Here is a 12922-nt window from a genome sequence, read left to right as displayed (position 1 = left end):
CTGGAATGCATGGAGCACAGGGAAAAGGCGGGGGAGGAGACTAGAGGTGGTATGCAAGAGGGGTGGGAGTTTACAGAATGGAGGATTTCCTCTCTTATATTTCTAGTTCCTAAGTTAGTGCCCACAAGAGAGTGATGCTTCTAGCCTGCACATACTATCCAACATCTCAGTAGAACCTGCATCCAAAGACCTCTCTCTCTGTCCTCTGCCTGATATTACTACTTTACTTCACTACAAGTTGCCCAGCAGTGGTGAGAAGTTCCATGTTAATAAGAAAACTTTTATATTCCCTTTTATATTTGTTTATTCACTTTATTACTGCTCAATCAATCAAACCTCTGGTGGTTGTTTTGGTTCACCTAAAACTCTTAAATTGGTTAGTAGTGTTTTTATGACCCCATTTATTTTAACTTTGGAAATTCTATAGCTGCAGTACCATAGACTTCTGGTACCCCATCCCTTCCTTCTCCTAACCAAAGAACACATATGGTCTTGTTTATTTAATTTTTATAAGAAAGATTTTATTTTATTTTATTGAGATAGCATATATTTAATTTATATCATAATCAAAGGCTTAACCTATACTAGATAAAGAATGCAAAAATAAAAACTAAAAATATGCCAGGGGATTCCAATACAATCCCATCAAGGTGGCATATACCAATGCCATCTCACTAGTCCAAGTGATCAGCTTCAGTTCACAATTGATCACACTGATAGGTCTAAGAGTCAAAGGGATCACACAAACAAGACTAGTGTCTGCTAATACTAACTGATAGAATCAAAAAGGGAGAGAACGATCCATCATGGGAAGCGGGATACACAGCAGACTCATAGAATGGCAGATGTCCTAAACAGCACTCTGGCCTCAGAATCAGCCCTTAAGGCATTCAGATCTGGCTGAAGAGCCCATGAGAGTATTTTAGGCATGGAAAGCCAAGACACTCTGGGAGAAAAAAAAAAAAAAAAAAGACCTAAATGAAAGATCTCTGTGAGTGAGATCCCAGTGGAAAGAATGGGGCCATAGGATGGTGCCGTGGCTCAATAGGCTAATCCTCCGCCTTGCAGCACCGGCACATGGGTTCTGGTCCTGGTTGGGGTGCCGGATTCTGTCCCGGTTGCCCCTCTTCCAGGCCAGCTCTCTGCTGTGGCCTGGGAGTGCAGTGGAGGATGGCCCAAGTGCTTGAGCCCTGCACCCCATGGGAGACCAGGAGAGGCACCTGGCTCCTGGCTTCGGATCAGCGCGGTGCGCCAGCCGCAGCAGCCATTGGAGAGTGAACCAACGGCAAAAAAGGAAGACCTTTCTCTCTGTCTCTCTCTCTCTCACTGTCCACTCTGCCTGTCAAAAAAAAAAAAAAAAAAAAAAAAAAAAAAAAAAAAAAAAACAAGAAACCTGAAAACAAAAAGAACGGGGCCATCAAAGCATCATAGAAGGAGGTATCTTTCTCTGAAGGGAGGAGAGGAGAGAACTTCCACTTTGACTATGACCCTGTCGGAATAAGATCAAAGTTGGCGAACCCAAAAGGCTTCTATAACCTTGGCAACTCATGACTAGAGCCTAGGGAGATTACTGATGTCATAAACAAGAGTGTCAAATTGTTAAGTCAACAACAGGAGTCACTGTGTACTTATTTCTCATGTGGGATCTGTCCTTAATGTGTTGTCCAATTTGAAGTAATGCTATAACTAGTACTCAAACAGTACTTCACACTTTGTGTTTCTGTGTGGGTACAAACTGATGAAATCTTTACTTAATATATACTGAATCAATCTTCTGTATATAAAGATAATTGAAAATGAATCTTGATATGAATGGAATGGGAGAGGGAGTGGGAGATGGGAGGGATGCGAGTGGGAGGGAAATTATGGGGGGGGGGGAGCCAATGTAATCCATAAACTGTACTTTGGAAATTTATATTTACTAAATAAAAAAAAAGAAAAAAAATAAATAAAACAAGTGCTGGCACTGTAGCATAGCAAGTAAAGACTGCCTGCAGTACCAGCATCCCATATTAGCGATGGTTCGAGTACCAGCTACTCTACTTCTGATCAAGCTCTCTGCTAATTTGCCTGGGAAAGTGGCAGAAGATGGCCTATGCTTGGGCCCCTGTATCCATATGGGAGACCCGAAGAAGCTCCAGGGTCCTGTCTTTGGATTGGCCCATCTCTGGCCATTTCGGCCATTTGGGGAATGAACCAGTGGATGGAAGACCTCTCTCTGCCTCTGCATATGTAACTCCACCTTTCAAATAAATAATTTTTTGAACAAAAACAAGTAAAAGATCATAACAATGATAAATGAAAAGATGTCAATTTCACTCATGAATAGTGCATTTTTAAAATAATCACAGATCATTAAAATTATACTTATATATAATTCTTAACAATTTGTTTGACAAATGTTTTAAACAAAGTTTGAAAAAGCACTGTATTTGAAGCACAACTTATTCATATTTACAGACATTCATTTTATCTCTTATTGTTCATTCTGGTTAGCAAGAAAGAAAATCAGAGATACTTTTTCTCATTCAATCTATCACTTAAGTAGGACTGTTTAGTACCCAATCTTAAGGAATGAGCTAGTATCTCCAAATCTACTTTGCAGAGAACCCTGACCATTCTTTTAAAGTTATGTGCATTTTAATATAGTATGGTCATCCACAAAACTATTGCATAGGATTCAATTTTAGTCAATTTGCAAACTAATAATTAATAATTGAGTTTATTATTATTTCAAGATGCTAGCTAAAAGCATGAGACGTCTCTATGTAAGTCAAAGGAGGCGGAGTAGCAGCAGGTGCATCAATTCTCTTTCCTGCCAAGGCCATTGGGGAAAATTTGCAGGGGGATTGGTGAAAGATGTGGACACCACAGATTAAGTGGGTTTGCAAGACAACTGAGGAACCCCAACTTGGGAAAACTATTCTTTTCAGAGAAAGTAGTAAAGAAACCTGCTCTTTGCTCCATGAAGTAATACAAACTCATCCCTCAAAGTTGCTCAGTACAAGCATAACCTATATAAATGTTTCCGGAGAAAAAAGCAAGCTCAAGCCTACAGTCTTGGCATCCAGGTATTAGGAATGCTGTGGGTTCATGACAGAATGCTTCTTTCAAGACATACAATATTTCATGTTCCCCTAAGAACTATGAGTACCATTTGCTATCACCCATAAGCTCAAGCTATTATAAAAACACATATGCAAAAACATCCTGAAGTGTGTAATTTCATAGGAGATTAAAATTTGTTACTAATATTGGATATTTGTAAAACATGCGAATATTAGAGTTGAACTTGTAGTTTATTTATGCATTTACATGTGTGTGTTTTATAAATATATCTGTATAAAACCAAAGGTTTTCTATTAAAAAAAGCATAAGAATGTTCATTAGATTGCAGTCAGTATCTGAAAATTTTTATAAGAAATGTAAGAACTGCATACAGAAAATAACCTCGATTCAATGAAACACATAAATACAGATCAAAATAAATGAAGAGAAATATCATCCTATAAACACTTCACTTCGTCCAAACTTAATCTTTTAATTTAATGCAATTTTAATCAAAATCTCCACAGGGTTCTCCAGTTGAACTTGACCTGTGTATTCTCAGGTTCACTTGGTGTTATGAGTTGGTGAGAATTGACACTCCAGGGCCCAGTGGAAATGACCTACTTGCCTGATACAAGCAAGCACATATGTATGTGAATTTCAGGATGTGAAAGCAGGATATTTTAAATTCACGCTTTCCTAAAAATGGTGGTCCTTCTTGGAGTCCAAAGGAAAGAATGGATAGCTTTGTAGGCAAATGGTAGACTTGAATCTCAAATTTGATGCTTCCTTTCAAAGAATCCATTATTCACATCAACAGATGAACCCTCTTGTGGGAGACATTCATATTTGATAATTAACTCTTTTAACCAATTCTTTGCAATTTCATTTATTCACATTTTATGGATAAAAAGCTTCCAAATGCAAAATTTCTGCTTCTCTACTTATGAAAGAATGATAAGAACATGCAAATAAATGGAGTGAAAGGTAGAAAATTTAAAAATCATTTATAAGATATTGAAGTATGAGCAAACAGTTAAATATTACAAGGGTGAATGTATCTTTAAGCATTACATGTATTTTATACATTATATTGGAAAAACCAAAAAATACTGTTACATAAAACTATAAAATATGTTACATAAAATACTACAGTTTATAGTAAAATGTAAAAGCTAAGCCAATATATGGAATATTTTTAAAATATTTATTTATTTATTTGAAAGGCAGTGTTACAGAGAGTCAGAGGCAGAGAGATAGAGCAAGGTCTTCCATTTGCTTGTTCACTCCCCAGATGACTGCAAAGGCTGGTGCTGCATTAATCCTAAGCTAGGAGCCATGAGCTTCTTCTAGGTTTCCCATGTGGGTGCAGGGGACCAAGGGCTTGGACCATCTTTCACTGCTTTCCCAGGCCATAGCAGAGAGCTGGATTGGAAGTAGAGCAGCTGGGACTCGAATCGGCACCCATGTGGGATGCTGGAACTGCAGGCGGCGACAACCTGCTATACCACAGCACTGGCCCCTATATGGAAGACTTGTGTCAAATAAAATCAGTATAATTTATAAAATCATCAAGGAAACATCTAATATTTAGCATAATAACGAAAAAGAATAATAACAAAGTAACATGTAGAGAAAGATAATCACCAAATCTACGTGAATATTTTCGAAAGTAATAAAATTGGGTTTTTGCTGGGTCTTAGTCCACCCGTATAAGGATGGACTGGGTCCGAGGAAAAGTAAGTGTGCCACTCGCAGGTTCCCCAGCCTCCGGATCACGGAGACAATCAGACGCAGCGGGGAGCCAAGTCTAGTAGCAAGGACTCATTTACCTTTTGCATAATAGTACCTTTTATAACACAAAACTGCAGAGTCATTGGGGCAGGGCTAAGGGCCAACCAATCACTTAAAAAATCACCTTATGGGGGGATTTCTATAGGACTAGCCCTATGTCTATACACTTGTTACTAGTTTTGTTACCTCCCCTGATGTTGCGCAGCCAATTAGCTTTAGTGGTAAACAACTTCGGATTTCGCCCATCTTACTTCCTCTGGGCGCCATCTTACTTGGCTCCGCGCGGCTCTGTTCCATGCAGCTCGGGAGGGAGCACCCGGGGGCAGCTGCACATGGGGAGCCCCCCCGGGCCGGGCCTGGCCTGACCACGCTCGTGCCCCACAGGTTTTAAAATACTAATTAAATGGACTGGCATTGTGGCATAGTGAGTTAAGCTGCCAGCTGTGATGCTGAAATCCCAAATGGGCAGCCATTCGAGTCCCAGCTGCTTAACTTCTGATACAGCTCCCTGCTAACACACCTGGGAACAGAGTGGAAGATGGCCCAAGTGCTTGGGCCCCTGTACCCATGTGGGAGACCAGGATGAAGCTCCTGGCTATGGTTTTGGCTTTGTCTAGACTTGGTCCTTTAAAAAATTTGGAGAGTGAACCAGTGGATGGAAAATCTCTCTTCTCTGTCTCTTCTCTCTGCAACTCTGCTTTCCAAAATAAATAAATAAATAAAATAAAGCTTTAAAATATTTAAAATAAAATCAAGATGCTATTTTTTGTTTACTATTTGCTTATCAAATTAGAGATTATTTATAAGTATGATACAACTCAGCCTTAATGAATGTGGACTGTCAGGGTTATATTTCCATTTTACATCATTCACACTGCTAAAATCTAAAATCTGCCTGAAGTTAGTGTGGAAATATACTCACAGTGTCTTGGTGTGTATAAATATCATGATTATTTCCATTGTAACCCTTACTTAGTTTTTTTTGCCATTTATTTCCTTTATTCCTTGTCCCTCTCTCAGCTCCTCTTTCCCTGTTCTCTCTTCCTTCCTTGAAGGGGAGGTAGAAGGCACTTTGACACAATTTCAAAATGTTTCTTTTTTTTTTTTTTTTGAGAGATCTATATCCCTTACCAAATCCTGGTCATTCTGTAATATAATCGGTGAACATAAAAATGCTTTAAATTGCCTGGTGCAGGAAATCTGATTTGTCAAGTATTATGAAGCAAAAAAATGTATAGGTAAATATGATGACTAAGAAAGATGAAATTTATCCTAATACAGGCTGAGATATTTCCATAGATTGTGCTAACTTTCATTTAGTAAAAATAGTGTGTTGCTGGAGCTATATTGTAGCTTGGCAGGTAAAGCAACCCATGAGACTCTGGCATCCCATCTCCAATCCAGCTCCCTTGGTAATGGACTGGGGAAAGCAGCAGAAGATGTTCCAAGTGCTTGGGGCTCTGAATCCACGTGGGAGACCCCAGTGAAGCTCCTGGCTCTTGGTTTCATTCTGGTTCAACCCTGGATTTGCAGCCACTTGGGGAATGTACCAGTAGATGGAAGATCTAACACTGTCTCTTCCTCTGTGTCTGTAACTCTGACTTTAAAACAATAAATATATCTTTTAAAAATCTATCATTACTAATAAGATGCATTCTTGAAATATATATATATATAAAATATATATACATATACAATGTGTTTATCCTTGTACTGTATATATATATAAATATATAATGTGTATATCCTTGTACTGTGTATATATATATATTATATATATACACACACACAATGTGTATATCCTTGTGCTGTTCTAAGGAGGTAGATTAATCATGAAACTGATGAAGCTCAACAATTTAGGTCCTTCCTTCATACCCTCATACAAGCTTCTTTCAAGTATCTTAACTTAATATTAATTTTTAAAAATGCATTTTATTCATTTGGGAGAGACAAACAGATCTCCTCTCGAGTGATTGATTCACTTCCCCCAAACCCCAACAGCCATGACTAGTTTAGGTCAAAGGCAGCAGCCTGGAGCTCAGACAGGATCTCTCCATGACTGCTGCCTCCCAGGGTGCATGTTACCAGGAAACTGGAATCAGGCTCCAATACAGTGACTCTGATATGGGATGTTGCTGTCCCAAGCAGGTCCTAACTATGAAACCAAACACACATCCCTGAATTTTTAATTATGTATTGTTTCTTTAGAATTCTGCCTCCATGTCACACTATTACACTATCTTCAATCCTTTCAAAACATTGCATGATCTCCCTCCCAAAAGTGTATATGTTCTTATGAAGCATGGCAGTATAAAAAGGAGTAATAAATCCAGCAATATTTAATACACTAAAGAATGAATCCAATAAGATCAGTAGATTTGATTACTTGGGCAAGCATTGAATGCTGGATATTACAGTCTTGATTGCTGCTAACAACTCAAACACAGCCTCTGCTTTGGTTATGAAGACATAAGCAACACAAGAACAAACCAACAATTCTTCTATTTAATCATCAGTTGACACTATTAATAAAAGGAAATGAAGAATCTAATCTATACAGTTGGATTCTATAGCATTGGAGTGTTATAAACTCAGGCCTCAACAAATACACACACACACACACACACACACACACACACACACATATATATATATATATATATATATATATATATATATATATATAAAATGTGTCCCATTCTATCCTCTTGAACTATAATAAGTTTCACCTGCTGAGGGCAAATTTTTATGAGTCTCACAATTTATCATTTATGCCCTTGTACTTACCAAACATGTTTTTGTCATCATAAATCTGAAGGAGCTTAGTCATCATGTAAATCACTTACGGGTCAAGAAACTTTCTCATATCTAATTCCATTCTCACTGACTTGGCTTCAAATCAAAACCTATAAAATGTAAATAGTACCAGGAACATTTTATGTTGAACTCATTTTTTAGAAAAAGAAACTATGACTTAATGGATTATTGTACTGATGGGTTCTAAGTATGTGATGTTTGGCACAAAAATTCACATTTTTAAAGTCTCTGTCATCATAGATTTAATAATGCTACTTATTTTATTGGGAAATGGAGAAGATTAAAGTCTATAACGTTAATTAAGGAAGATCAATATGGAAAATGTCAATAAATGTTAGTTACTGTTACATAGTTATGTTTCTAATAGAAAATGGCATGGATAGTTAACACTAAAATATTGCAGAATAGATTTACAAAGGTAAAAAAGAAAAACATGGCTGGGATCAGCGCTGTGGCGCAGCAGGTTAACGTCATGGCCTGAAGCGCCGGCATCCCATATGGTCGCCTGTTCAAGACCCAGCTGCTCTTCTTCCAATCCAGTTTTCTGCTTTGGGAAAGCAGTAGAAGATGGCCCAAATCCTTGGGCCTCTGCACCTGCGTGGGAGACCAGGAAGATGTGCCTGCTCCTGGTTTCGGATCGGCACAACTCTGGCCGTTGCTTCCATCTGAGGAGTGAACCATCAGATGGAAGAACTCTCTCTCTCTCTCTCTCTTTGCCTCACAACTCTCTGTGTAACTCTGACTTTCAAATAAATAAATAATTTTTTTAAAAGACAAAAGCATGGCTATAATTGGGCAGTGAAAAATCAATATGGTCTCTCACTATTTAGGAAGACATGATGAAAGTGTGAGTAAAGCATTTGAAATGAGAATTTTGGATTCTAGATGGGACATGACGGTATAATTAACAGAGGATTTTTTAATTAGGCAAACAAATAGCAATGAGGGCAATAGAAAATATAAAATGATCTTAAAAAGTCCATGGGAAATGAATTTATGAAGAAACTATGCACGTATTTTAAAGTTTTTGCAACAAAATTATTTGTAAATTGCATTTTCATGGATTTTTATTTTTTTTTTAAGATTTATTTCTTTATTTGAAAGAGTTACAGAGAGGAAGAGGCAAAGAGAGAAAGTCTTCCATCCGCTGGTTCACTATCCAAATGACTGCAATAGCTAGAGCTGGACTGACCTAAAGTCAGGAGCCAGGAGCTTATTCTGGGTCTCCCTTGTGGGTGCAAAGGCTAAAAAGACTTGGCCCATCTTCTACTGTTCTCCCAGGCCATAGCAGAGTGCTGGATTGAAAGTAGAGGCAGGGGTCAGCGCTGTGGCACTGTGGGTTAATGCCCTGGCCTGAAGCCCCGGTATTCCATATGGGTGTCAGTTTGAGAACCGGTTGCTCCACTTCCAGTTCTAGTCCCAGCTGCTCCTCTTGACATCCAGCTCTCTACTATGGCCTGGGAAAGCAGTGGTAGATGTCCCAAGTCCTTGGACCCATGCACCTGCATGGGAGACCTGGAAGAAGCTCCTGGCTCCTGGCTTGGATCTGCACAGCTCTGGCCATTGTGGCCAATTGGGGAGTGATCCATCAGATGGAAGACTTCTCTCTCTCTCTCACTCTCGCTCTCTCTTTCTCTCTGCCTCTCCTCTCTCAGTGTAACTCTGATTTTCAAATAAATAAATAAAAAAAATCTTAAAAAAAAAAAGAAAGTAGATGTGGGGCCATTGCTGTGGTACAGTGTGTTAAGCTGCTGCCCACAATGCTGACATCCCTTATGAGAGCCATCTTGAGTAGTGCCTGGGAAAGCAGTGGAAGATGGCCCAAGTACTTGGGCCTCTGAGCACCAAGGAGACCCAAGTGGAGTTCCAGGCTCCTAGCTTTGGCCTGCCCTAGCCCCAGCCTTTGTGATTATTTGGGAAATGAATCAGCAGATGGAAAATCTTTCTCTCACTCTGTTTTTCTCTCCGTAACTCTGCCTTTCAAAGGAATAAATAAATCTTTTTAAATAACCTCGTGACCATGGAATAAGAAATTCCTTACAAAATAATATTTTTAAACTTCATTCTAGGGCTTTAAATATTAAAAGCTACACTTTGAAGAAATGTTCAACATTATTCAATTAACTTTTATCATTGAAAATCTGAAAAATTAAATTCTGGGAGAAAATGCTGTTTTAGATGAAACAGAAAAATCAATCTGCTTGAAATTCAGCAGAATTCTTACATGATTTTTTGTACATGGAATACAAATAAATTAATTCTAGTTAAACATTTATGGTCATTCTGTTGGTTCTGTAGATAATGAGTTCCTAGTAAAATATTATTACATATTTGATACTTTGCTCTGTAGCATATATCTTTATTCCTATACCAAGTAATTCTTCTATAAGTAAACACTGCAGTTGAAAAATGACTATAATTATATGTTGAGGCTTTGAGTTGGATCTATCTGTCTAGATATAGAGTGTCTCTCATTTTTGAAATCCAGATACTCTCCTCTTCCAAATTCAGTGTAATATATAAAATATTGTTTTCCTAAATAGAATCTCTATTGCAAATAAGCCTAAGAGTTTCAGCATATTAGATAATGCATTGAATCACAAAGTCCACTCCAATTTTAAATTATCAGCTCTAAGCTTGTTTAATTCTTCAACATCTTCCAACAAGTTAAAATAAATTCTATATCCCTAGTGTCTTCTTTTTGATGAATAGTAGAGCATATTTTCTACTTTCAACATCTTAACAGCTGCCTGGTGTTCCTTCCATCTCCATTCGAAGTTAAAGCATAGTTATAAATCCTTTTAATGGGTGTACTATAGCCTTGATTTTACCTTCTGGCCAAGATGTTTTATGGCATGTCTGGGAACACACACCTTTCCAAATTCCTTGCCAGATATTAATTAGTAATTTTAGAGCAGGGTTTCAAGGACCAAGGGAATACAGTTTTAAGAAGAAATATTAAGTGGCCTCTGTCATCCTATTTTGGGTTTTAAGACTGAAAAAATACTGAAAGGAGCATTACATTTTTACCCACAGTGAAGTAAGGAACATGTTACACTTCAGGCAAAATTGCAGCAATAGCCTTTCCACTTGCATTCCCTTTCAACATTTATCAAACATTCTCCGAATTCCCTCTCCTGTGAAACTATCTTCAGACACTTAACCACCTAGCTTCAGTGCAGACCATTTTAGCAATGCTAAACACATGCTGCCAAAATACTGTTATCTTATTTGAAATCACAAAATCCCACTTTACACTCAAACGTTTCTTATTCTGTGAATGATAAACAATATCCTGCCTGCAATTACACCCTTCCAACTTGAGCTGTTAAACTCCTAATTATTCTCTGCATTTTCTCAGGGAAATTTCGCATCATCCAGAGAAAAATTATTCTTTTACTACTCTTATATAGCCTTAGATGGTTTCTTCAATGAATAGAAAATATTTTATTACAAAATTCCAAGATATAAGGCAGAATATTAATCAATTCCACTCATTATGAAGGTACTTCGACAAGTTATGGAAAGAGGCCAGTGTTGTGGCACAGGTTAAGGTGCCACTTCCAGCACCATACCCCATATTGCCACCATTCCAAGTTTCTGCTGCTCTGCTTCCTATCAAACTCCTAACTAGTACTCCTGACAAGACAGCAGAAGAATGACCATGTACTTGGACTGCTGATACACATGTGGGAGACCCCAATGGGATTCCTGGCTCTTAGATTTGTCCTAGCACAGTCCTGGCCATTGTGTATTTGCCTTGCAAAAGAGAGAGACTCCATACCCTGATTCACTCCACCTCAAATGCCCACAACAGAGAGGGCTGGGTTAGGCTTAAGCCCAGAGCCCATAACTTCATCTGTATCTCCCACTTGGGTGGCAGTGACCCAAGCTACTGAGCCTTTATCTGCTCCCTCCTAGGGCATATATTATTAGAAAAGTGGATTGGAAGTGGAAGTGGCACCCAGACCCTGAGACACTAATATACCAATCAGCATCTTAACCGCTATACCAAATGCACAATCATGTATTATGTATTCAGACTTATGTTTTTCATACAGCAAGCATGATAGTTGCATTCAATATATGATATCTAGTCTCACTTTGTATTTTAATTATCTTCTCTAATTCAACATTTGCCCATTTGAATATATGTTGAGATTGAAGTAAGTCAGGGAATTATAAAAACATGATTATAAATATCATGGCATTTTATCATTAAAAATAACCCTGCCCCATTCAGTCTTTTATTTTCTGCTGTTAATTTACACACTGGACTATTTTAAAATTTTCTGTATTATAAAACAATCTGCTTAAGGTTGCTTTTGCATAAATTGAAGGTTATGTGGTCTTTAAAAACGCCTATTTTAATGTTTCTATTTGTTTAGTAGAATGCTTTTATTGCATATACTATAATTCAGGAAACAGACATGGGAATTGTTGTACACCTGTATTTTCTGAAATAAACTCTTTAACATGGGTACTGGAGAACCAAAAATGCTATATAAGCAAATTTTACTGGTATAAATTACTTTATGCAAAATTATGTCATTTTGCTATAGGAGTTTGAAGCTTCCTTAATATACTAATATGCTCATAGTGTGTCACAGCATTTTTTGTTCATATCACACCTTGGTGCTGTGATATTCTTCCAAATTCACTGATTAACTGAAAAAGGAAGTGTGGACAAAAAGGTTAGCAAAATTCTCAGAAATCACAGCAAATATTTGTTGTCAATGAATGAACAAATGAATGCAAGTTAGCAAAGAGAAATTTTGGACTCTAGGAAAAGAAGTGATCTTTTCTTGGGGAACAGAATGCATGGAGCTGTTTTTTATTAACTAGTTCTGTGATAATGGTGGTGAGTCTCTGCTCTACCATAATCTCTTTTTTCTCAACGTTTTATGTTACTGAATTTATACTTTTCCTGAGCAGGTTTTCTAAATACCAAGCCATTGTGGCACATAAAATTGGATGGTGATTAAAAAACAAAGAGTAGACATTTTGAGTTCCAAGCTAGGAGGATATTAGAAATGTTGGGAGCAGCTGTTTGGTCCAGTAATGAGGACACCATTCATATCCCACATTAGAGTACTTGGGTTTAAATCCAAGCACCACTCATAATTCCAACTTCTGCTAATGGACACCCTAGGAGACAACGATCACTCAAGTATCTGTGTCCTGACCACTCACATGGGAGACCTGGACTGAGTTCTTTTCCTGAACTCAGTCATTGTGAGTATGGAACTAGTTGATGGAATCT

The sequence above is a fragment of the Lepus europaeus genome, chromosome 8, assembly GCF_033115175.1.
Source record: "Lepus europaeus isolate LE1 chromosome 8, mLepTim1.pri, whole genome shotgun sequence".
NCBI lineage: Eukaryota > Metazoa > Chordata > Mammalia > Lagomorpha > Leporidae > Lepus > Lepus europaeus.
This window is presented reverse-complemented; position numbering follows the sequence as displayed.